This window comes from Adiantum capillus-veneris, chromosome 6 (genome assembly GCF_014529385.1).
Source record: "Adiantum capillus-veneris isolate H3 chromosome 6, ASM1452938v2, whole genome shotgun sequence".
NCBI classification, from domain to species: Eukaryota; Viridiplantae; Streptophyta; class Polypodiopsida; order Polypodiales; family Pteridaceae; genus Adiantum; species Adiantum capillus-veneris.
The window spans coordinates 18,996,823-19,024,286 of record NC_140936.1 but is presented as its reverse complement, the minus strand read 5'-3'; the positions used below and the strand labels follow the sequence as shown (position 1 = coordinate 19,024,286).

Genomic DNA, 27,464 nt, shown 5'->3' with positions numbered 1-27,464 from the left:
TTCCAAGGAGTGCCCTCGATCAAAATTTGAATCTAAAGGAAAATAATCAGAATGAACTCCTAGACTGTGTACAAACTTTAAAATTACCAAAATTTCTTTCAAAAAAAGCTATTGCTAAAAATTTGATAATAGACTTCTCTTGGACTTCCCACGACGATAGTAATCAAAGGGTTCATTAAGGAGAGGTGTGGCATCGAGGTTTATTCCGTCAAGATCTCTTGTACTTTATCATGTCTTCTCATGTAAAATCTTACCAAACAAAAACAAATTTACAATTTAAATGACTATAAATCTTATTTAACTTATCAAACAATCTAAAATATGATAGACCTAGAGTGCTCTTACACATCAACAAACAAAAACGTCCAAATTTCTTCTCATTAACTTTGATAAACATACATTTGTGAACTACTTCCAAGGAGTAGTGTGGTCATAGTTCTTACATCCATTCCATGACATGGTATGGTATGGGGGTGACCTATCACATAAAAATATCTTTGGTAGGAGTGCCCTCATGTTAGGAAAGGGTGTGTTGTTGCTGATGAAAAGTTGTTACATTCTCCTACTAGGGATCTCTCCATGCTAGCATAATGATTTTTGGTGTAGTGGGAGCCAGATTGCCGCTGAGGAGAGCTTTGTGCCACCGTAAAGCTTCATGTTATGCCAGTTCCTTGAGACATTCTTGCAAATGATGCCACTCAACTAGCATAGTAAGAGGTCACCTTGTAACAAAAACATGTATAAATTCAACATTTGCAAGCTGTATAATAAAGACACTTGTTAAGTATATGTTGTACAAATTTGCAAGTATTTCCATCCAACTGGGAATAAACAATCCTAAAATATACATTAGGATGAGATTATCCACCTCCAATAAGCATGGATTTGAAGCACCTACCTGCAAGATGTAACGAGAAGGTGACCTCCTAGGTCCACATGCTACATGTGTCTAAAAAAAAGTCTAGAAAAGCCTACTCGAAACTAACTTCTTGAATGCCCTTGTCCCCTTAACCCTACACAACATTAGCCTTAATCCCTAAAAATTAGGATTCCTTACAAGGCCCATGCAAGGTCCATATTTCTCCTAATGCAACCAAAGGATGCTGCCATAGGAAAAGCAGTCAATTTAGACATGAATCGTGAGATGATCACGTGCAACATTATTGGTGAACACAAAGAAAAGTTGTCAAGATAAGTAAAGCTAGATTTTTAGCTAGACAAGAACCTCATGTATTTTTGCACTTGGAAAAGATGTGGACAACCACAACTGGAAGATTCTTCTGAATTTGTGAGCATATCAAGAACAAATGAGCAGAATGCTGGGGAGTCATCTCCACCACCATTGAAGTAAGTTCACAGATCATCATAGATCAATTCCACGTGATCACAACAAAAGATATGCCAGAAGACATCATAATGGGAATGCCAATGGCTCAGAAGATGTTAGAGATACAGAATGTAAACATGACGAAGTTTCACAGACAACCAAGAATGAAGACCAAGACTGGTCACCTGCAGACGACAACACAAAGTCCTCAAGCACAATTAGAATGGAGATTGATATCAAAGCAGATCTTATTGAATATGATTCATCTCCATCGAGAAAAACTTCAGAAGAGCTTAAAGCAAATCATGCAATATCAAGTGCATATCAAACAGAAAAAAAAAAAACCATGAAAGCTATTGAGCAGAGATTGCCACCAAAGCCAAAATTTAAGAAGAACAAGGTTGCAGACAACCAGGAAGAAACAATAGGAAGTCCAAAGATCAATCAGACATTGCCAGTAGAATCAGCTATTGCAAGTCATATTGGAAAACAAAGTCTCAAGTCACCCTCTATAGAGACACAATTAGATCAAGATGAGACCATGGCAAAAGCAGAACACAGATCTTCAATAGAACCAACAATGAGAGTATCTATAGTTCTCAACACTACAAAAGGAGCAAGTGTCAGATGAAATGCTCTACTAGATAAAGAAGCAAAGTGAAATATGATTACAGACAACATTCATAGCATTCTCGAGATTACTCAGATTAAGCTAGATAACAAGGAATTCATGGGTAAGGATACAAGTAAAAAAGAAATGGTTGCTACCCTTAGTATCCAGAATCATGAAGAGAAGGTAAAGTTTACTCAGATTAAGCCAGATAACAAGGAAATCATGGTAAGGATACAAGTAAAAAAGAAATGGTTGCTACCCTTAGTATCCAGAATCATGAAGAGAAGGTAAAGTTTCAAGTAAAGCCTTCAAAAGACATGCTTGCAGATGTAATCCTTGGACATCATTGGTTAGAACAACACAAGGACTACAAAGAAGATACAATGCTGATACTCTCTTTTCCAAGAGGTAGCAAAAGAAACATTTACAGGTACTATTATTGCTAGATTCAAAGTTGCAAACATCACAAGGATCGGATCGAAGGAAAATATTGCAGACAAAGGTAAAGCTAAAGTGGAACCTCCACCAATTAGCACAGAAGGTGTGACAACATATGCCTCTACATCAAAGAACCCTCATGGATCAGTTTCTTCAAGCAAGTCAGGCTTTCAAAACTTCAAGTCAATTGCTAACCCAACTAAAACCTCTAAGGAGACACCCAAAAAAGCAAAGATATTTTTGCCAAAGTGCTCAAGAAAGCAAAGCAAAGTCAAGCAAATGTTTGTTCAAAGCAATTTAGTCAAAGTCAATGATCCGCTTGGATTACAGACAATCAACACAGAAAGACAAACACATGAAATGGATAGCATCACAATGGAGCTTAAGAGAACATGCGTACTATGGAGGTAATAGACAAATATGGGTTCCAAAACCACAGGTTAGAGCATATAAAGTAGAATCAAGACCCTCCCAAGAAAGAAGGCCCACAAGATATCAACCTCGACAATATCCTAGGATACCTAAGAAGCAGGTATACAACATAACAACATCAAAAGATGTTAAAGTCTACCACAACTCTCAAGAGGATACAGTACAAAGATGGATCTCAACGAATCTTCCTCTTGGACAAGGATTCTACACAAGTTATACAAAGATTTGGCTACTAGTCAACCACATCTAGTTGCAACTACGCCAAACCTACATGAAGATCTCAAGAACTCAACAAGAACTATAGTGAAACAAAGTCAACAATGTAGATACAAAGGTCATCAAGAGATTTGGATTCCTAAGTCTTCCAATGCTCCTAGTCAAAAGCCAAAATGACGATAGTGAACAGAGGCCTACAACAACATCAAAAACTCCTATCAACATGCCTAATTGGAGAATCAAACGTATAATGGAGTCTTCATAGTCAAAGAAGGACAACCCAACCAACACGAATGCAGATTTAAAGATGATAAAATAGGTATGGAAAAAGAAACCTTCAATGCCAACTTGGTCCTTCACTAATCCTCTTTTTGAGGATTCAAGCTTACTTTTATCAGAAGAGATGTTTGTAGTAAGCACAAGAATGTGAAAAGTCAAGTCGCCAGGGTGCAAAAAACCTCTTTGGCATAGTCAAAGTCAAGCTGCTGAACCATAAAATGAGAAAAGCATTAGTCCCAAAGCTTCAAGTCATATTAAACTCTGTGCTAAGAGTCGTAGTTATTAGGATTATGCCCAAGCTGGAAAAGTTGAGCATATCTAAGCCATGTCGCTCATGTTGGATGAGATGAGCATAGCAGTTGAAGTCTATTAACTTACAATTGGTGGAGTGTCGTAGAGTCCAACACTCACGCACAATGCACATTAAGATAAGAGCACATATCCTCGACAATGAAAACCATTCTTAAAGGGGTTATACAAATTGGCGAGCAAGTATTTTTGAGCAACAAAATAATCGAGCAAGTCTCTTTAGAAATTCTTTATTACTTAGAGAAAATTGCAAAAGCACAAGAGGGTTTTTCAATGTTGAAAACTAATCCCACAACCAAAATCAAATCCCATGATGACTAATTTCATGGAACCAACATTGGAGCCAATTTCAAGGTTGCCTCTTGCCTAACTGTGTGCGCATCTAATTTGTTCAATGACCCCAAGCCAATGTCTGTGCTCTCACTCTCATCACCATGGAAATCATTGTCATCAAAGTCCTCTATGAAAGGAAACTGATAGAAATTGAAGCTTTTCCTTCCTTCCATAGGACTCTATCTTCAAACTATCTTTGCCTGAGAACAATGCCCATGTTCAATGTGATTACCAAATGCTAGCTATTCGGGAGCTCTCTTGAATTTCTAAACTAGGAACACTATTTTCACTCTACTTATCAACAAAATCATCAAGAAAGAAGACAAGTTGTTGCATTACAAGCTATTGCATTCATAACATCAAGACATTCATCACATTAAAGAGAAAAATATATTCATGGAGAAAACAAAGGCCTTGACTTGCCGCAAGTGTTGGATGATTGTTGGGGAACAATTCTTCAGCGTGGGATTATTTCCACTTGTATTATCCACTTGGTATAAACTAGCTATCAGTGTTCCAAAAAAATCATTTCTCCAACACATACAAAATTCCTTTCCTAGAATTTTCCAAGAGGAAATTTTATAAAATTAGGTTTATTTTGTGGGTTTTGACACTACTCTTTTCTACTTTCGGATGAAATTTCTCCTTTTCCCTTGCCCTCAATTGACATTTTTGAAATTGAAAATGACACGATATTAAGCTGAGACACTTTTTTCCCGAACATTGCTAGCAATGCTTGAGCGTCTCCTAGCATTCTGAGCCTCTTTTACATAGAATGGTTTACATGTCTTGTACTAACCCTTGCAAGTTCTTGGTGGGACGCAACTTCAAGTTTTATGGTTTCTTGAGGTTGAAGACCAAAGTATTATGGCAGACAGTGCATTGTTGAAAAAGATCTATATTTTTTTGAATTGGTTAAAAAAGCTCTAAATTAAAAGTGCCCTAAAAAATCACACCCAAATCTACAAAAACTCATCGTGGGAACTTTATATTGACCCTACATTTTGCCCATGCAAGCGGCAATACAGTTGGGATGATTTTGCTAAGATTCAAGCAAAGCTTCCATTAGCCCTAAACTACCGGTACCAAGCTACCAAATCTTGAGCATTACATAGAACTCACTGAAGAATGGATGGCAAGCACATGCCAATAACAGTTGGATATATTTATGAATGTTCAAGAATCTAAAATGTTTGACAAAAATTCTTACAAGAGATGACAAGACCTAAGTTTATTAATGCTTCTAGGTTCACAACCTTTAAAAGATCAAGGATACCCAGGACCTTATCCATCACCCAAGTCATACCCAACACACCGAGAAGTGCGACAACAAGTATCAGAGCCTTGCTTTGATTGTGGTGGTCCTCATTTTGTGAGAGATTGCACAAATCGTAAGCAACCGGCTAATGCTAATCCAGAAACATTAGCAACAATTGTACCAAGGATACCACCCCTAGAGGGGTATTGCTTAGGATGTAGTGTATATCACTTTCCCAAGGATTGTCTACTCAAGCCCATTGAAGCATCCACATTAAAAAGAAAAGTATCTCTCAATGTAGTGTCAGTGATCTCATCTCCAATACCATCAGAGGACGGGAGCAAGGTAATATGTTTGAGAGCAAGGTAGTATGTTTGAGAGTCATAACAAGATCCCAACAAAAGAGTGATGAGATCCAAACACAAGAGATACGGAGAGAGCCCTAGAGCTGAAACAACGATGAGAGAACCCCAAGAAGCCAAGAGATCTTGCAGAAGGAAGGCACAAAACTAGCATAGTAAGAAATTCAAGGACAAAAAGAAGTCTGATGAGGAGGATTCCATCCCAAAGGAGCTAGAAGGAGTTCTAAAACCAAGGCAAGACCCAAAAAATCAAACCTTACCCAAAGAGAGCACTCAAGAACAAAACAAACAAGGGTAAAGGGAAGGTGTATGAAGGTAGAGAGCAGCCTGAGCCTAGCAAAAGAAGGAGACGCCACAAAATCAAGCAAACGAATTCCCAATTAGGGCGTGGCTATCTCGAATACAACCTGGTAAGTGATGTTCAAAATAAAAAAGCAAACATTACTTTTAGGCAATTGTTAGCTTTAAATCCAAAATTGAGGAGGCAGTGGTCCACAAGTGTTAGCACCAGGCTGCTAAGAGCTAAGGGGAATGTGCAAGCGGTGCAAAACATGGATTTGAGGGTAGGCAACCCCACTGATGTTCTTCCACTGGTGGATGTTGTTACAGGGAAGAGGATGCAAGTGCAGGCTTATATAGACGGTGGAGCGCAGGTTTTTGTCATGACACAAGCAGCCATGAAAGAGATGGGAGTCAAGGCAGTAGCCAAGTCGAATGTGTGCATGAGGATGGCCAACCATACTAAAGCCAGGTGTCTGGGTGTGGCTCAAGATGTGGAGGTCAAGGTGATGGGTATAGAGTGCGTGATAGACTTTTTTATGATGAAAGCAGGAGATAATGCTTATCCAATCATTTTGGGTAGGCCATGGATTTTGGCGATAGGTGCTAAGTAAGATTGGGAGAGCAAAGTTTTCACCTTGCCTGACAAAGAGAAGGGAAGACAGATTGTGCTAGATTTGAAAACCAAGGAAATCAGTTCTCGTCCTATGGAGGTTAAAGATGAGGGCGACACGACAAGCTACGAGTATGAGACAGAGACGGGCTATGATGAGGGCTACATGAGTACAGAGGAAGAGGAGAGCGAGGACGATATACTGAAGATGCAGACTTGTTGGGAGTCACCATAGACGACTCCCCTCCTAAAGAAAAAGGTATGCGGCCTCAAGCTCATGGTTTAAGCATAGAGGACGTTTGAGCATGCTAAGTGAAGACTTGACCAAGGGTGAAAAGGAGGGTTATGTTCAACTATGTGAGTCCTATCCAAACCTATTTGCAACTGAGTACAAACATTTGCGGGGTGCAAAAGGGGTAGAGCATAATATTTTTCTCAAGGAGGGACATAGGCCTAAAGCACAGAAGCTGAAAAGGGGTAGAGCATAAGATTGTTCTCAAGGAGGGACATAGGCCTAAAGCACAGAAGCTGAGAAGATTAGGGGAAATCCAAAAGGAGGCCCTTTGGCAGGAGATCAATAAGTTACTGGATGCAGGCATTATATACCATGTGAAAGAGTCAGAGTGGGTCTCACCAGTGGTTATAACCCCTAAGAAGAATGGGAAATGGAGGGTGTGTGTCGACTACAAGCCACTGAATGTAGCAACTAAAAGAAATCACTATCCATTGCCGTTTCAAGACGAAATCCTAAACCAGGTGACTGGGCACGAGAGATACTCAATTATGGATGGCTTTTTGGGGTATTTTCAAATAGGGATTGCACTCAAAGACCAGTTGAAGACCACATTCATATCTCCATGGGGTTGTTTTGCTTACCACAGGATGCCATTCGGATTGGTGAATGCATATTCCACCTTCCAAGATTTGATGAACAGGGTATTTGGTCCATACTTGGGCCGCTTTATCAGGGTCTTCATGGATGACATAGGCTGCTACAATTCAAGATTAGCACACCTATTGAAGTTGCAGTTATGCTTTCAAAGGCTTGATGAAGAAGGAGGTCAGTTGAACCCCAAGAAGTGCAAGCTAGCACAGTCTCGAGCGCAGCTGTTGGGTCATGTGGTGTCGCAAAACGGTATAGAGGCTAATCCCGAGAAGGTGAAGGCGTTGGTGTTGATGGAGACACCATCAAAGGCTCAAGGTTTGGCTTTGTTTGTTCATAATCTGAAGTATCTTTCATGTTTCTTTTGGATGTTATCACAATATGTGCATCCTCTTCAAAAGAAAGCTTAGCAGGTGCACGGTTATGAGTGGGATGAGGAAGCTCGGGAGTCTTTTGATAAGGTCAAAGAAATTTTGTGTCAGTTGCCAGTGGTATGTCCTCCTAATTGAGAGGATGACTTCTATGTGTCTATGACAGTGGGCACAGTTGCTATTGGAGCGGTTCTACTACAAAAGGTAGGGAGGAGCTACAAGCCGATATACTTGGAGAGCAGGGTGATTAGCCCAAGAGAGGCTACCTACACCAAGGGGGAGCAGTGGGTGATGGATTTGGTCTTTGCCTGCAGGAATTTCAAGGTGCATTTAATTGTGTGCAAGTTTTTTGTGTTGACACCCAACAATCTATTGCCAGAGGTAGTGCTACATTTGAAGCTAGGGAGGAGGATTATGAAGTGGGTGTTGGAGCTACCAGAGTTTGAATTCGAGTTCAAGGTAGATCACATGAGTTGGTCTCACTTGGTGGACATTCTTGTCAGCAAGGCCTTTGATTTGCCGGCCTATCCAAGAGTGGTGAGAGATGAAGCCAAGGAGGAGCCTGATTTAGAGAATGCTTTTACAATGTGGTTTGATGGAGCATATAGAAGGGTAGTACAGAGGGCAAGAGGAGGTGTGGTGATACACGACCCACACGGAAAATCTATATTCTTGAAAGCGTATAATCTCAAGGATGTCCACACCAATAACGAGGCGGCGTACCTCACTCTACATTTGGGTTTGAAGCAGTGTATGTAGTTTAGTATTTTGAGGTTGGTAGTGAAGGGAGATGTGTTGCTAGTCATCAAACAAATGTGAGGCCAATGGCAGGTAAAGCAGGATTCTTTGAAGCATTGGTTATTTTCCATCAAGAAGATACTAAATTCTTTTGAAGAGGTTTAGTTTAAGCATGTGAGAAGAGAGCAAAACCAAGAGGCGGATCAGTTAGCAAGTAGTAAAGTACAGGTGCATATTGTAGGTCTATATGTGGCCCCAGCCACTTATGCAGGTAGGGAGACTCTAAAGGAGATTGAAGGGTTTTTGAATACAAGGCAGTGTTCAGAGGGTTTGTCCAAGTTGCAAAGAAGAAGAGTGGTGCAAAACGCCTGCAAATTCACACTGGTAGGTGAAGATCTCATGAATTGTGGACGTGACGGAGTGCTTAGAAGGGTGTTGTACAAAGAAGAGATAGGTATGTTTTTGGAGCAATGCCATGAAGAAAGTGGACATCAAGGCAAAGATCAGGTTCTATTTCGAGTGCTTAGAGCAGGCTTTTGGTGGCCTTCCATAGTGAAGGATGTGCATTACTGTGCAAGACGTGCCATGATTGTTAGACTATAGGTGAAAGACGATTGGTAGCGGAGTCACAAGGTGCCATCAATGCACAAAGTGCTTTTGAGAAGTGGGGTCTGGATGCCATAGGTCCTCTCCCAAAATCTATGAACGGTAAGAAGTACGTGGTGGTAGCCATTGACTACCTTACAAGGTGGGTCTAGGCTTAAGCTGTGAAGGAAGTAAATGCTAATGTGGTGGCTCAGTTTGTGTTCGACAACATCTGTTTCCATTTAAGTGTTCCATGGGTGCTAGTTTCTGATAGGGGTTAGGGATTTAGAAGCAAACTAATGAGTGCATTAGTGGAAAATCTAATGATTCAGCATCGGTTTTCCTCACCCTATCACCCCCAATGCAATGGTCTAGTCGAGAGTGCTAATGGGCAAATCATCAAAATGTTAACAAAGTACATGTATAAGCAGGAGACTGAGTGGGAAACAAATCTAGAGAAGTGTCTATGGAACAAATCTAGAGAAGTGTCTATGGGCGTATAGGACGTCTTATAAAGTAGCGTTGAATTTCACGCCATTCAAACTAATCTATGGTAAAGAGGCTGTATTGTCGATGCATGCATAGTTAGGTGAGTTGAAGGGTATGTGGCATGTCAATGCCACTCAATAGGGAGTTCTACACGATCGGATAACTAGTTTAGAGGCTTTGTAAATGGAGAGAGAGGCAGCAGTAGACTACTATGTGAAACAAAGAGAGAAGCAGAGTGCCAAGTTCAATCAGAACCTGCCAGACAAAAGGATAGAGGAAGGAGACCTGGTCATGAAATACGAAAGCTACCTGGATTTCACATTCCAAAAGAAGTTCAAGAACAAGTGGACAGGTCCGTATAAAGTGAAAAGAACCTTTTTGAATGGAACCTATCAGCCAGTGAGAGCAAATGGCAAGCTTCTCAGGAACAAGGTGAACGGTGTGTAGCTCAAGTTGTATTTCGAGAGGGATCTAGTGCCCGAAGTGCATCAGATTGTAGTCAAGGGGGGTGGGCAACCCACCTAAAGCATGTGGTGCATGGAAAAAGATGAAGCTTTTGTAAATAGAGTTATGGTTTTGCGCATGCTTTCAATTCTCAGTTTAATGTGTCAATTTTAAAGTTATGTACATATGATTTGGGTCAAACATAAATGTTCGACGAGGGGGCTACGCAATCATGGTGCATCCAAAGTTGGTCCAAGCTAGAAAGTGGTCTATGCTAGGCAAAGGCTACAAGCAGGTGCAGTGCAGAAGGCTAGGGCAGGTACCAAGGTCTTGGGAAGCCAAAGGATAACGAAAGCGTATGCTCAATGTGGTTTTTTAGACCAAAAAAGCTTCAAGATGAGTCTAGATGGGATGAGAGATCAAGGTGTTTGAAGTGCCGAGTCAATGCTCTGCAATGTAGTGTTCAGTGTGCTCTAGAAGCCGATCCAAATGGCTCGTCAAATGAAGATTCGATGCTCAAGATATATCTTTGAAAGTGTTGCAGATCCCACACGGTCAGGACGGTAGGGGACAGATGGCCTAGGCTGATGTTAGTGGATGCATGTGTAGAGCTCAAGTTATGGAGCATGCATGTCTTCTTGGATTGCGGATCGGAGCTCTGGATAGCAAGTTATGATCAGTTGAAGATTTTCTGGGGGCCAGGTCTGAGCCCACTTGCCCACATCAAGGAATGCGCCATCTAACATCTTTTTGGCCTCACCAAGGTTCTCACTGATAGTATGCCTCATGTGGAGCTAGGAGGAATTGATAGAATGCCATTCGGAGCTTGGAGTGGGGAGTTATTGCAAGTCAAATTCAGCAGTTAGCAATGAGAGCGGGGTTGCAGATGATTTTTTTGAGTTTTGGTCGCCTCGAATCAGCACAGGGGAGTTCAAAGTCAAGAACAGGTTCCATTAGCCGGGTTTTGCAGCTTGGGAAACCGGCCTCTGAGCAAAATATGGCAGGATTGTGAAGCGGGGCCAAAAAATGAGTGTATAGGGTTTTTTAATTAAAAAAAAGACCTTGGAGAGTACCCGAAGAGGAGGCGCCCCAGGTGCTGCCACGTTGCGAGCGAAAGATCCCATATGGGAGGCTAAGGAGTGAGTCCGAAGGGTATATCACCTAGAGCACGCACTCTTCATAAGCATCAAAGGGGGAGCAAGGAGCTCCGATCTCCAACGGATATGGTGTATGTTGGCGACGCCGGTTGCGGCACTGTATGCGCGAGGGCCTGGCGACGTAGGGCAGAAACGCCAGGGGCATTTGGAAGTAGGTGGCAGTGCCATGCACCGGTGGCACGCTAGCGACGGAGCTCACGACAATTGGTGACGTGACAGGGGCGTAAGGGATTGTTCCCGCGCCCATGAGGCAAACCTTTTTTCGAGGACGAGATGCCCTCTCCAATAGCAATGTCTCTATTGCTTGCTTAGGGGAGGGGTCCCACCAATGAAGTGAGGCAGGCTGGGAGGTCAAGTGCTAATGGGTCAGTCCCACTAGAGAGAGAGAAAGAGAGCCCTAGGAGGCCGGCCAAGTGTACAAATCAAAAGCGAAGGCCGGGCAAGCTAAGGCAAAGGGCGAGGTGGGAGCCAAACCAAAAGTGAAGAAGGAGAGAGAAGACTGGAAGGAGTTGGACAAAGAGGGTCAAAACTACGCCAATGAGGTAGTGAAAGGCTAAGCCCCCCCAAAGGGGTAAAAAATGAAGGGAAAATAGAAATTAAAAATTAAAAAAAGTGCATAGGGTCAATAGCGACATCGCTAATGCCCCCCCCCCCTTTCAAGTGCAAAAAGAGCAAGAGAGGGCAGATGAAAGCAAAGCGGCTACCTCCTCCCAAAGATGCCAAATGTGAATGCCAGATGGGCCAATGAAAGGGTAGTTTCCAAAGTTGAAGGCCTCCCCCTATGTTAACGTCACGGACATTCCTATCACCTAAGACGGACGTCGTATTATTTATTTGGTAGAGTCAGGTACCGGGCTTGTCGATCCAATAGGAAAAGGGTAAGAGTGATTGCCGATGAGAGGTGCACTCTAACTGGAACATTCAAGGGATTAGTTGGCTAAGTATGGGCGCCCAAGTATGAATGGGGCGAGCTCATATAAAAGTCAACTAAACCTACAATTCATTCATTCTCTCATTTGTGCAATTGAAGAGTGCTCTTGCTCCATCTCCATCTTCTTCTTCTTCATCTCCTTGTGTGTGCGCGGCAGAGCGGCGGCTCCTTCTTCTTCGCAGCAAGGAATCCTCCACGACAGCAAGCGTAGAGCAGTGAGTGACACACCATCGCCATCTTTGAGCTTACTAGTTTAGGATAGTTGCGTGCTTGGAGCCATTTGTGGCTCACACACAGTGTATCGGCAAGTCCCTTGCATTGACCCGTGCGATAGAAGCACATATTTTTGGTGCCGTTGTCGGGGAATGCCATACACTAAGCTTGAATGGCACTTTGTGCTTCTTTGTGGTGCAATTTCAATTGTAGGAAAGGTAGAGAAGTAAGGTGTGTGTGTTGAGAAGAAGGAGTTTGTTTTGTTGATGTGTATTATTTTGTTAATAAGGAAATGAAAGGTACTGTGTTTTCTTTGTTAATAAGGTTTTGAAAGGTACTGTGTTTTCTCTGTGATAAGGTGTTAGTATTAAGGTTGTAGATCCATAATGTTAGTTCTGTGTGAAGTACAGTAAGTAGTTATGTTAGCTAGTGAGTTGTTGTAATAGTGTGTTAGTGTGTAACAGTAGCTGTATTAGTGGTAAGAAGGTAGGTTAGGTGTGTGTGTGCTCTGGCGCACATCGTGGCCGCGGCGACCTTATCCAAAAAATAAAAAAATATATTAAAAAAATAAAATTTTAAAGGTAGGACGGGGATCGAGAATATCTCCTAGACCCAAGCCCAATCTCATGCTCACGCTCAGGCTCAGGCCTCAGTTGCCCTTAAAATTACGTATTTTAGCCTCGCATGTAGCTAAAAATCGACCTTTCTGAGGACCAACGGAGCTTCAGGTGACCGAACGTTGTGCTGTAAACCACACCACAATCCTTTAAGTGATACGCTCGTTTCGAGCTATCACACACGTTAATAAAAAAACCGATCATTAAAAAACATCAAAAAATGAGTGAAAACGGACGCCTAAAAAAGTAAGCGGTTAGCCTTCGAGGTTATCTGCCGACACTTGTAGGGTGCCAAAGGCACATGCATCTGCGCTCTGGTCATGTTCTAGAGACGGAGCAACTAGAGAGAATTTCAACTTACGTGAGTTCTCATTATCCACCTACCTTAGGTTCCGGGCCCTTGGCGGGGACCCAAGGTAGTACAAACCAAGACCCAAACATAGCGGCTAGTGACTCTTCCTTTGACTACGACGTCATGGAGGGTTTCCCAATGCCTGATCCCAATAGCTCAAGCCAAGACATGCATGTCATGGGTCCACATTCAGGGCCGAGCGTGCTTAGCCGCTTGAAGGAAACCTTTAGTAGAGCCACTCGCTCTGAACATGGAGCTAATGATGTAAATGAGGGTGTGGGGAAGTAAATTCTCCATTCATGACCAACACAGACCCTATGCCCTTAGAGAGTGTGCACATGAATACTCCATTCACTGCACCCCCTGACTCTTCACAGCTATTTCCCTCCGAGGTTATATTACTTGATGGTAGAAGCCTTGCCGAAGTGCAAGAGATTGAACGGTATATTCTTGCAGCGAGGGAAAAGGAAATGGAGAGCTTATGCAAGGCAAAGCAACAAAGAGAGTTAAAAGCAAAAGATCCTATGTCAATATCCTTGCTAGGAGAGCAATCGAGTGCTCTTGAATTAGCGACCACTAAGGGTCAACCCATAGAGAGCCACATTGCATCTAGTTCGAAGGACGCCCCTAGCACCTCAAGCTTAGATGGAGCATTCCTAAATGAGAACTGGGAGTACGAACTACAAATGGAAACTCCTCCACGACAACAAGCATAGAGCAGTGAGTGACACACCATCGCCATCTTTGAGCTCACTAGTTTAGGCTAGTTGCGTGCTTGGAGCCATTTGTGGCTCGCACACAGTGTATCGGCAAGTCCCTTGCATTGACACGTGCGATAGACGCACATATTTTTGGCGCCGTTGTCGGGGAATGCCATAGACTAAGCTTGAATGGCACTTTGTGCTTCTTTGTGGTGCAATTTCAATTGTAGGAAAGGTAGAGAAGGAAGGTGTGTGTGTTGAGAAGAAGGAGTTTGTTTTGTTGATGTGTATTATTTTGTTAATAAGGAAATGAAAGGTACTGTGTTTTCTTTGTTAATAAGGTGTTAGTATTAAGGTTGTAGATCCATAATGTTAGTTCTGTGTGAAGTACAGTAAGTAGTTATGTTAGCTAGTGAGTTGTTGTAATAGTGTGTTAGTGTGTAACAGTAGCTGTATTAGTGGTAAGAAGGTAGGTTAGGTGTGTGTGTGCTCTGGCGCACATCGTGGCCGCGGCGACCTTATCCAAAAAATAAAAAAATATATTAAAAAAATAAAATTTTAAAGGTAGGACGGGGATCGAGAATATCTCCTAGAACCAAGCCCAATCTCATGCTCACGCTCAGGCTCAGGCCTCAGTCGCCCTTAAAATTACGTATTTTAGCCTCGCACGTAGCTAAAAATCGACCTTTCTGAGGACCAACGGAGCTTTAGGTGACCGAACGTTGTGTTGTAAATCACACCACGATCCTTTAAGTGATACGCTCGTTTTGAGCTATCATACACGTTAATCAAAAAACTGATCATTAAAAAACATCAAAAAACGAGTGAAAACGGACGCCTAAAAAAGTAAGCGGTTAGCCTTCGAGGTTATCTACCGACGCTTGTAGGGTGCCAAAGGCACATGCATCTGCGCTCTGGTCATGTTCTAGAGACGGAGCAACTAGAGAGAATTTCAACTTACACGAGTTCTCATTATCCACGTACCTTAGGTTCCGGGCCCTTGGCGGGGACACAAGGTAGTACAAACCAAGACCCAAACATAGGGGCTAGTGACTCTTCCTTTGACTACGACGTCATGGAGGGTTTCCCAATGCCTGATCCCAATAGCTCAAGCCAAGACATGCATGTCATGGGTCCACATTCAGGGACGAGCGTGCTTAGCCGCTTGAAGGAAACCTTTAGTAGAGCCACTCGCTCCGAACATGGAGCTAATGATGTAAATGAGGGTGTGGGGAAGTAAATTCGTCATTCATGACCAACACAGACCCTATGCCCTTAGAGAGTGTGCACGTGAATACTCCATTCACTGCACCCCCTGACTCTTCACAACTACTTCCCTCCGAGGTTATATTACTTGATGGTAGAAGCCTTGCCGAAGTGCAAGAGATTGAACGGTATATTCTTGCAGCGAGGGAAAAGGAAATGGAGAGCTTATGCAAGGCAAAGCAACAAAGAGAGTTAAAAGCAAAAGATCCTATGTCAATACCCTTGCTAGGAGAGCAATAGAGTGCTCTTGAATTAGCGACCACTAAGGGTCAACCCATAGAGAGCCACATTGCATCTAGTTCGAAGGACGCCCCTAGCACCTCAAGCTTAGATGGAGCATTCCTAAATGAGAACTGGGAGTACGAACTACAAATGGAAACTCTAACTGACCTATACACAGGTCACACCTATCACGTGGGTTGGTTAGATGTCCTACAATCCACAATGGGTGCTACTAGTGTGGAGGATCAACAACAAAACAAAGAGTTTGTGAGGTCATCCATAGGGTTATTGAGCTAGAGAGACAGAACAAGGGGATCCACATGCCTTCAACGGGTCTCATGAGATTCTTGGATACAGGGAAGTCTAAACAACCGACCTTATCACAAATGGAGACTCCCTTGGTAAGTCCGATGCATCCTCCATATGTTGTTTCACCAGGGGTCTCAGTGCAATCTGAGCCCACAAGTGATAGCTTTACCTTTCCAAGTCTAGCTCATCTTTCCCTTGATGACACCACGGCTACCATGCCTACCCCAACGATGGGCATGCCGAGAAACACACCATGGACCTCATTTGTTAGTAAAGCACCGCTACATGGTAGTGTTGGGTTTCCAAGCCCAAGATGTGTCAGTTTGTGGGAATCACCCCTTATGCAGCATGCAAAAGAACTCCACTTCATTTAGAAGTGTGCATGACAGTTTTTAACTACATATGTAAAGCTTTGATTAATCAAATATAGCGTGCTTTGTTGTATTGTTGTGCCGAGTCTCTCCTCGCTCGATCGTTCTGTTGTTTCTCTCTCTCGCCATGGCTTGCCCAAGGTGGCACCCACCATAGCCTCGCCACCCAACACTGGTATCAGAGCCTAGGTCGGTGGCTAGGGCATTGGCTAGGTGCAGCAACCTCAGACAGGCAGGGAGCACCGGCAGCATCTCAAGACGCTCAGTGGTTTCGCTAGGCAAGGTGGACTTCGTCACAGGCAAGGCGGTGGCAAGGCAGACTGCATATCAAAACGCTGCACACACAAAATTGCTAGTAGGCAATAGTTCAAGCATATCAAAACGTTGCTGTTGAGAGGGCTGAGGTAGTATCTTTGATAGCATCTCAAAAAGCTTCTAGTGAGGTAGTTTTTGCTAGCATCTCAAAAGGCTTCTAGTGAGGCAGTTTTTGCAGCATATCAAAATGTTGTCTGTAGGAGCCACTTAGGATTTTGCATGCATTTCAAAAAGCTGAGTAGAGTAGAGGATTTTCCAAACTTCTCAAAAGGCACACTACAAAGAAGCTTACAAATTTGTCAACGGTCGACATCGACAATACTTAGCAATGGCATAGACGAAGCAGTCACAAGAAGAAATACACATATACAGATCGATTTGAGGTTTTTTCGACCAATTGAAGCTAGAAATAAAGGTAGTGAAGATTCTTTCAATTATTTGCTTTAAGCACTCGGCATATCAGTAGATGCAACACATGAAGATGTGCTTCAAGACTACATTACAAGCTATCACAAACTATTTTTGTCAGTTTAGTGTCGTAGTATGTCATCTTTTGTCTATTGTCAAAACGATCATTTACTTTTCATTCAAAGCCTTGTTTTCAATTATTGTCATGCCAAAATTTTGTACAAGGTTATAGACAATGCCACAAATAAAAGTGGTAAGATCACCCTTATGTTTGGTTTGAGTTCTGGTTTGTCTCACGTTGATAGTTGTTTGATGGAAGTGCACACACACGCCTGTGTTATTGTGAAGGGGGGGGACTTCTACTCATAGTTTCAGGTGAGTGAACTCTGCCATGGTCTGTCTCGAGTCCATTGTCAGTGGTTTGGGCTTGAGGGGGGGGTTGTTGGGTTTCCAAGCCCAAGATGTGTCAGTTTGTGGGAATTACCCCTTATGCAACATGCAAAAGAACTCCGACATCTTGTCACATTAGCATGTCACATCCGACATCTACTATGCCTAGGGCCACACATATGAACTTTGGGCCACCACATGGCACAACATCATACCCAACGTGGAACCCAAGGGCTTCCTATGCGCCAAGACCAATGCCAATACCTACTCCACATGTAGTCTCTGGAGCGCCTTCACCCATGGTTCCTACTCACTTAGGTGACTTGGCAACATTTGCTCAAGCTATCAGTAGATCTATTGCTGAGAATATGCATAACACGCCTGATAGAGATCCTAGAAGTAAGGCAGTACAAATAGCCAAGCTCACACAAAAATTTAGTGGAGACGGGGATGTGAGAAAGCATATTGAAGTGTTTGAACAAATATGCGATTCTCTAGGAGAACACAATGACCTGCATAAGAGTAATGCTTTAAGACTAACCTTAAGTGGGAAGGCACGGGATTGGTATAGAACCCTAAGGGTGGAAGAAAAAACAATTTACCCTAATCTTAGGAGATTGTTCTTGAAAGAATACATACAAGAGGGAGTACTTTGGGGTGTAGCCTCTCAGCTCCAGCAAGCCCAACGAGAGGAAGGAGAGTCAATATTAGTCGCTTGAAGCATTTGAATTCTTGTTGTAATCCAAATGAAGGCTTCAACAATAAACAATTATTGGATAAATTCATTAGGGGATTACGATATGAGGATATCTAAAATGGCCTAGTCATTAGAGGTATCACCACTTGGGAAGCAGTCACCACCAATGCGATCCAATTGGAGGATGATTTAACGATTCAAGGAGAAAGAGTTTCTATTGAGCCTAAATCTATTAGCTCACAAGCATCGAGGCATCAGCCAATGATACTATAGCCTATTGCTAAGGAGCCAAAGATATCTGAGATGACTTTAGCAGATCTCACCAAGGCTATTCAAGAGAGTCTTAGAGACAATCGTGCTCCACAAAACAATCATATGTATCCAAGAAGGGAGCAACAATGGTGCTCAGTATTCTATGGACCGCATATAGTACCAGTGAATGCCCTACTTTTAGAGTAAAATTCAATGGGAACTGCAATGCCTGTGGGAGGTATGGTCATCAAGCTAAGGATTGCATAGTAGTTAAGTGTGTGATGGCCAATAGACCAACCTTAGCATGGACAGACACATCTCGAGTGCCTGCATTGATGCCGGCCCCACCTCTTGAACAAAAAGCACAACACATGGTCCCCAGGGCCGAAAATGTTGTTTAAACAACACGCTTACCACCTCTAGTGCTAGGACCTCAACCACCACATCCGAGAATATTTCTGTGAATCAAGTGGGTTGTGAGTCATCTATTGCTTGTTTGGAAGGCTGTGAGGAAGATATAGACCCTAATATTGCCTATGGGATGGATGTGCTTGAAGAAGTCCACAATACTATATGGAGGACTATTGGGGACTATCAAGTAGCTTCTCTTGCTGCAAGAGGCCAAAATATCAATTACACTGCTAAGAGACCACCTCTTCAATGCTATGAGTGTGGAGGTCCACATCGTGTGGCCAAGTGTCCTATTAAGTTACAAAAGAACACCACACTAATGCAAACCAATCAAGCGAGCACATCTACAATGTCGATACTCATCTGTAATCGATGTAGCATAGATCATTTGATTGCCCAATGTCCAAATAATCCAAATGCACCAAAGATCACGCCATTAAACTTGATTGAGGTTACCAAGGAGCCATCACAAAGTACACCTGTGGTACCAGTAAACGTACTCACACGATCGATGCTCCAAAAACAAAATTATATGAGACACAGCATGAATTGCCCAATCTCAAAAAAAGAAGAAAACACGAAGGAAGAGATCGCAAAAAGCAGCGAAGTCAGACCCCAGCTCAAAGACCAACATAGGGACTGGTGACGACCCCGTATATATGAACGACGCCGAAGAGGATTCTGATTCAGGTGAAACCATGGAGACCAAAACGACCACTAAGATAGAACCAACAAGGAAGATCTTCATGAGCCACAATGGCCAAGATCCAAGAAGAAGATAGGAACTTATCCAAACCCTACAGAGGAGATCGAGCGAGTCAAGCAATTAAGGAGTTTGGTAGAAGATACCCAAAGGGATCTAGAACCAGCACCTAGGCAGAGCTAGATTATAGAGAACGTGTTCCCTACGCAACAACAACCTCAACAAGTCCATAGACCCTTAGCCATACCTAGTGTCATCCAAGAAGAAAATGATTTAAAGTCATGGGAAAGTGGGCGTACTCACTTCTTGATGGAAAGAATGTTTACAGAGGGACTACCAGATCCTATCAAAGAAATGGAGATCCCATCTTCCCCACGTCAAGGGACTGAAGCCCAAAAGGTTCCTTTAAACATTGCCAAATTGATGGATTACGTGTCGTCAGAAGTTAGAACCACCATCATGTCCAAACTATATAAAGACCCTGAGCTAGTCTCAACTCTTCAAGCCTTCCTCAATGGAGAACTGAAGTTTGGGCTACCACAATTTTCACAGATGGATGGAGTTGGGGAGATTCCAATAGAGGTGGAACACTTAGATCCACAACTCCACCTAGATGCAAACCTTGTTATAGAAAATACATGTTAACAAGTTGGAAGAATACTTTGAGAGTGATGAATCCAATGCGACCATACGAATCACTACTAATGGATTAAATGTGAAGGGAATCCTTGATGGTGGCGTTGGGGTTAGCATTGTCACTAAAAATTGCTAGGAAACTATGGGAAGACCTCACCTTCTGACCACAACCATAGTAGTGAAGATGGCCAATGGGTCTAATGTTAAACCTATTGGGATGCTAGAAGATCTCAAGATCAAGGTCTTTGGACATAAAATAAGAGTTACCTTCATTGTTATGGATTTATCCAAGCACACTATGGCATCGGAGATGATCTTAGGATGTCCTTTTATAAGGTAAGCAAAAATGGTACATGACTTGTCTAAAAACCATGTCTACTTGTAGTTCCAAGATTCTGTCGTTTGAGTGGATCTTGTAACTGGTCAAGCACATCCCCTAGGAAACAGGTTTATAATTGATCATAGATTTGACACCACAGTTCACTCGGCCCCATTGCAGTATTGTTGCACGTGTAAAGCGAACACTAATGTTGGGGAAGATTCTCCTTATATGGATGTACTACCTGGGATGACTGAGTCGGAAGGTCCAACTAGCAGCAACCATAGACACTTGGGGAAACAAGGGGACGACCTGGGTAACACCTGAGGGGGATGAAATGCCACCACTTGTACCCTTAAATATGCTAGAAGCAATGCATATATCTTTTGACAAGACTCATCCTCATATAACAAAGAAAACATACAAGTGGGTCCCTAAATCTTCTTTAGCAACCATGGTTGATGCTAAAAAATAGAAGCCCACATTTTTGGCGCCTTGTAAGAAACGTCCCACTCGCTCCAAGAAATGTAAGGAAACGTGGCGATGGATTCCTAAACGACTATTGGAAGCCCAAGGCTACTATCAAGGAAATGGTCAAATCTGGGTGCCAAAACGTAGATTGTGTTCTTACCTGTCACCTGACCCATGTGCACCCAATCATGTAGCTCCAAAACAAATTGACAATCATGGAAAGGAAAAAATAACAGAATGCTACACAACCCGCTCCAGAGCTAGTTTGGTTACCAAAGAAAGAACGATTTGTTCCACCTAGCTCAGGAACAGGGAAATCAAATGAAGCTTCTAGCTCCTCATATAATGCATCCATAGAGGTAAAAGCTTCTCCACAGCCTCCACCTACAATAGTGGACCTCCATGAAGCTACAAAGGAATCCACACCTCCCAGTGTTCAGGAATCACCTGATGAACCACTTCAATTTTGATCTTGGGAGAGTACCTTACCACCCTTACAACTCGACAAGGCACCTAAGGTAATATAAAACTACTGGCAAAAATCCTCACCTATTACCAACTGGAACAATTGGTTTCAAAGGGCGACGAGCACATTTCAAACAGTATGATCTACCCAAGGAAGGGGGGAGTGTTTGCTGACAGTCATCATTCACTCACTCCCCTCTCAACCTTCCTCCCTAACCTCTCAATCTCCCAATCTTAGGGAATGTATATATAAAGCCTTATACTCACAAAAAAGAAAAAAGAAAAGAGCAAGAGCAATTAGCAAATGAATATGCACAATAAAAGTCATAACATTGACTAGACCTACACATTCACATCCTGTACATGGAAACAGAAACCTATGTCATCAAACACCTTTGATCCTCATCACTCGAGTGATGGATGGTAGGTAAGATTAGTATGATAGGAGTGTTTTTGTTTTAGAGTTTAGTGATTAGCAAATTTCTTTCTTCCCACTGATGTGCCTCCTAGAGGTACTCTTTGTGTTTCCTTGTGTGTACATGAACGTGTTGCTGTGGTTAGGATTTGGACCATCATGGGATCTTTCTGTCGTTCACTCTTCAAATCAAGCTCAATTATCAACACAAACAGGTGTTTCTTGTCCATTAGCATTGCCCCTTATCTTTTTTGCATCCATGTTTGTCTGCTTTAATTGTAATTGGTAGCATAATATTCAGCGCATTTGCTTAGTATCAAACATTTAATTCAATGTAATTTTTTGTCATAAACACTTGTCTAGGTTTAAAAATCAAGCCATCCGACTAAGCTAGTTTGACCAAGCTAGGCGTTAGAGATCTTCTCTTAATACCATGGGGAATGCCTTCCTAATAATCAATGGTTACTTAGGTTCTTATCCAATTTAGGCAGCATTGTGTGAAATGTACTAGGGCTTTCTAGTGGTCTTAGTCCCTATTGACCTTTAGCTTAAGTATTATAAAGGGAGTTTACTAATGTGAGGAGCCTGGGGAGGGTAACAATATTATATGACCCCCCAAAGTTACAAAATTAACATGTTGAAAAAGGACAAACAAAAGAAAATTCAAAGTGCCACAATGTAAAATCTTAACCTGGAAGAGAAATCTCAGTTTGATTTGGTACTTCACTCACATGTATCGCCTATGGTACTAGAGCCCTAGAGGTTCCTAGTGTGGGTGCTTTTCCTTGAAAAGCAAAAAACCCAAGGCATACAAAATAAGCACGCACATCAAAATTGAATCACTGTGAAAAGACTTGGGGGGGGAGGGTCAAAGAAAAGTAAATAATTCAAGCGATGATTTCATGAGAATTCCTTTTATCATAGCTTAACTACGAGGTCTTCTAGGTATAGCCTCTAGTCAGCCCTCGGACATGAAATACTTGGCTCTCGCGATTAAACAACTTAATTGACCAAAGAAAATTGAGAAGCTTGCCCATGGTATTAATAGTCGATCTTTAGTGCCTTTCGACCGTTAAACTAGCGACCCCATACTTGTTTAATTTTTTACCTTTACAACTATTTATGCATTTGATTGCAATTTAATGTTTATTGCTGACAAATGGTTTAAATTTCTGTTACCAATCAAATTGTCTGCCTACAACTGCATATGCTTTTTAATTGTATATGAGAATGCAATTATTGTGCCAATGTTGTTTGATTTTGCAATGACTGAAGAAGGCTAAGGATATTCAACTCAAATGCTCTTCCACCTCGACAAACGATCTTCAACTCAATAGCTTCTAAGGACGGAATCTACATCAAGAAGGGGGGCATGTTAACCCTCACGCACATTCCTATCACCTAAGACGGATGTCGTATTATTTATTTGGTAGAGTCAGGTACCGGGCTTGTCGGTTCAATAGGAAAAGGGTAAGAGTAATCTCCGATGAGGGGCACACTCTAACTGGAACATTCAAGGGATTAGTTGGCTAAGCATGGGCGTCCAAGTGTGAATGGGGCAAGCTCATATAAAAGTCAACTAAACCTAAAATTCACTCATTCTCACATTTGTGCAATTGAAGAGTGCTCTTGCTCCATATTCATCTTCTTCTTCATCATCTCCTTGTGTGTGTGTGTGTGTGTATGTGTGTGTGTATGCGTGAGAGAGAGAGAGAGAGTGCAATCAAGCATTGCGACGACGGCACGATGGCGGCAAAGCAGTTGAGCATGACGTAGCGGTGGATTCTTCTTCTTCGTGGCGAGGAATCCTCCACGACAGCAAGCGTAGAGCGGTGAGTGACACATCATCGCCATCTTTGAGCTTAGTAGTTTAGGCTAGTTGCGTGCTTGGAGCCATTTGTGGCTCGTACACAGTGTATCGGCAAGTCCCTTGCATTGACACATGCGACAGACGTGCACACCCTATAAAAGTCAAATTTTAATCAAATTAGGGGCTATTTTTGTGCCGTTTGAAGCCTGCAAAGTGGAGTTCTCTGACAAGCTAACCCCTTTGTAACTTTTTCTTGAAAATGGCCATGGTGATGGAATTACAAGCCTTTGTATATTCCTTTTGAAGTGCAATCAAGCCACTGTTTCCCCGTCTTCTTGTTGTTTCCCCTTCCCCCTTTCTCTTTCTCCTGCTTTCATGTGTCCCCTCGGTGCTGGCAGTGTGGATGTGTGTGCCCCCTCTAGACTGACGGTGTTTTGTGTGAGAGAGTGAGATTGAGCGGTTGTACGTGTGTATAAGGGTGGAGATAGATCGTGGCAGTAGGTGTTCTTTGTGTGGTGGATTTGTGGAGTGTGTGAGCAGTGGAAATTGAGACAGGCGGGGTCTGCTAGTGTAAAGTGTGTTTTTGAAGGTGTTTTCTGAGAGGATAGGGGTGATGTGGATACCCTAAGCTATAGAGAGGCCCTTGTGTTTGTGTCGGGCGTGTTCCCCCATTCCCCCTCTCCAACGTACAGCTTTAATCTGCTTCTTCTGTATGAGCACATCTTTAGTCTCAGCTTTCTAGAGAGTGAAATTTGATCCATCAAACTTCTTTATGCTATACACCTCCTTCTCCGACATTGATGTCCTAGCCATAACAAATGCTAACTGTCTTGGAAAAAAATCCGGCAAAGTTTTGTCTTTGGAATCCACCAAGAATCACGCTCTCATATTAAGCATCGACGGTCAAAGTGCATATAGCACTACCGGACTTTGGAAAAAAATCATTAGAGTCTCCTTTGTATTTAGGCTCCAAAAACCCAAAAACAAGAGACCAATGGCAATGTGTATGGGCTACCGGACTCTTGAAAAATTTTGGCAAAGTCTCTCCAAAATGGTCTCAAAAATAGTAAAACAAGCTCAAAACAAAGCCAAACTGTACCTTGAAAGTTTCTGTGACTCTGTGGCTCAATCTGTCAAACTATAATGCTCTCTGAATGCATACCGAGATGTCACTAAACCTGTGTGACAATGCCTCAATGGCAAGAATAGGAGCACACCAACTATCTTACCACAGTCAATACATCCTATCTATCTGTCAAAAAGGGGGTGCTCGAGGGATCGCTCCACACCTGTATCATCGTAAGGATCTCACATGAGAATCCCCCAGCTCAATAAAACCTCACGATTGACCCTCAACAAAGGCTTATAGAATAAAATTGCCCATACATTTTTAACCATATCACAAAGTACATCTACATCACAAAACCACTATCAAACCGCAGTAGGACCTGCTAATCCTCATGCAAGCCTTGGGTTACCAAGAAGAGCCATGGGCTGAATTGGAGTAGTGTGTGTGCTTGAAATTGCCCGTACCTACTGCGATATGAAGAAGCCGTTTGTAGTGTGTGTGCCACACACACTTGTAGAGAGACAGTGAGGAGAGAGAGAGAGAGAGAGGGGAAACTCACCACAAATCAGCCCCAGAGAGCTTCCCTCTGTCACAATTTGCTAGGCGCTTCCCTCCTTTGCTCACATTTTTTGAAAAACGTTTTTCCAAATGCTCCTCTTCTCACTTGGGAACGTGTGTGCACACAAACAGGGAAAGCTGACCCTGTCTCCACATCATCAAGCCAATGACCTATAGTATATGTATCACTGAGTTCTCCAACAAATTTACTAGCAATCCTCGGTGTCATTAGCTCATAGGTATCAAGATAAACAGGAGGGGCTACATCAAAAAAACCTAGGACAAGGGTTGGATGCTTGTTCTCAAAGGCCATGGCAATACTGTCCAAAGAATAAAATTCATAAAAGAGCCCAAGTGATGACGGATCTTGTGCTTGGCATGCAAACCATGAGAAGTTTTGGCGGTGTTTGGCATGGCTGCCATTATAGAATGAGCTACCATTTCCTCTGCAAAGACCATTTTCTTGGCCAGCATATTCTTGCTGACACAAGCGGTATCAAAGCGTGGTTGTGCTCCCGTGTTTCCAAAAACTGGCAACTCTGGCAAACTGTTATCAAGGCCCTCTTTCACATATCCAAGGCTACAATTCTAACGGGTGTGTTGCTACTTCAGACAGGGGCACAACAATTGGCACTATTGTTCCCCCAAAGTACCTGAAGTATAAGATATCCTGCACAAATTGTCTGAGTCCTGGATGCCTCCCCAAAAACTTTGTAGATTCATCATACAAGCTCTTTCTCAAATTTAGAGCTGTCCCAGGCTCTTTCTCAAATTTAGAGCTCTAAGGTAAAGACAGGTTGATACAATCTGGAAGCTTGTAGCCCCGGCTCATCAATTACAAGGTTTATCTGAAAAATAGGAGTTACAATATTCCCAATTCATCAAAATAATAAGTGTTTTTACAATGAGAGCTCCAAAAAATGGTATCCAAGTTAGCTTGCTGCTAACATTCCCCCCTCCTCGCCGTGTCGTCCCTTGACACAGCTTTATGGGCTGAAATAATCTTCGGGTTGATGGTTGGCGAGGCGGTCTTTGAGTGCATTTAGAGCCTTTTCATATTTGATCTTTCTCTCCTTGTCTGGCACCTGCAAAAACTACATAGTGACTCTGTTTTTAAGCTCGGCTACGGAGTAGCCTACGAATCTTAAAGTCAAGTTGCTGATCACTGGCCCAAAAATCTTCGTTTGCAAAGTGAAAAATCCTATGTAGAACGCTTCCTCAAACGCCAACATATGATGAGATGGCAAGAACATGCAGCGGGCGTAGAAGCCATAAAGGACTTCTTTGGAAGGTTGGCCACTGAGATCGTAGCATAAACCCTTATTGCCCTCAAGGAAGGAAATCCACAGGGCTCCTGCTTGCTCTAGCTCATGAAAGACTTCAATGCAGGTGAGCAGCATTCGGAAAATTTTATAAAGCATAGCACATGAGAGATTAGGGAGGCTTTTGAAGAATGACATGGCGCCCGTTAGGGTTTTCACCATGTAGTCCTCTGTCTGCGTTCCCTTTTTTGGAGCTGGCAATCTTGGATAATTCAGTCATGTAGGCCGTTTCTTTGTCATTGCCTCATGTGCTTGCCACATCCTTACTCTTGGTACAGGACAAAACCTGGATCCTTTTGAAGTGCCACAGGTGCTCTTGTGAATAGAATCAGGTATCTAGGATTCTTGTTCAACCAGCTCTTTCTCCACTTAGGGTGGACTTCATCTGCGCCCTCTACTTGAATGTCTTTATAAAGACTTTCCTTGACCTGGAGCAGCTCTACCTTTATCAAGGGATATGGTAGTGATTGTTGATGCCATTGTGCATTGATTTGGTTGGAAGTGAGTTTTGTAACATTATTGACAGAGTGAAGAACTCTCAACTCCCAATCCATCATTGCTTTCCACTGCTCATCTGTCTCCTGGGTAACCTTTTCTTTAAGCGCATCTTCCTCAGCTTTTGATAGTTGGACCATTGGCACTTCATCAGCTTTTGTTAACGGTACTTGGAAATCTTCTTCGCCACCTAGCTCTTTTGCTAGTTGTGTTTCCATCTCAGTGAATGAGACTGAGGGAATATCAATATGTGGCTGCTCTGACGTACCTGCTTCTTCCTACGTCTCTTGCTGCCCATCTCGTAGTAGCTGGTTGACTCTTTTTAGCTCAGCTATTTCCTTGAGAAGCTCTTCTTCTTGTTGTACCCGCATTAATGCCAGGTCTCTGTGTTGTGACTGCTCCAACTTTATCTCTAGCTTGAGATCTTCATTCTTTTTCTCCAGTGATTTATACAATTTATATGTACCTTTGATCGAGGCAACTGCAGGATTTTCTCTTATCTATCGCAAAAAGGTTGCCTGATTGTTGATCCTCTGCTCTGAATATTGCAATGAGGTGTTTGCTACATCTAGCTGTACTTGGATCTTTTGAACTGACAGAGTTGTAGTCAAGAGTTCGTT

The 27,464-nt window shown here is 42.6% G+C and overlaps 1 pseudogene; it reads left to right on the top strand.

Moving 5' to 3' along the window:
* Window positions 1–1,991: 1,991 nt before the first annotated feature.
* The window catches only part of LOC147455216 (uncharacterized), a 38,532-nt pseudogene continuing 13,059 nt past the window's right edge, over window positions 1,992–27,464 (top strand).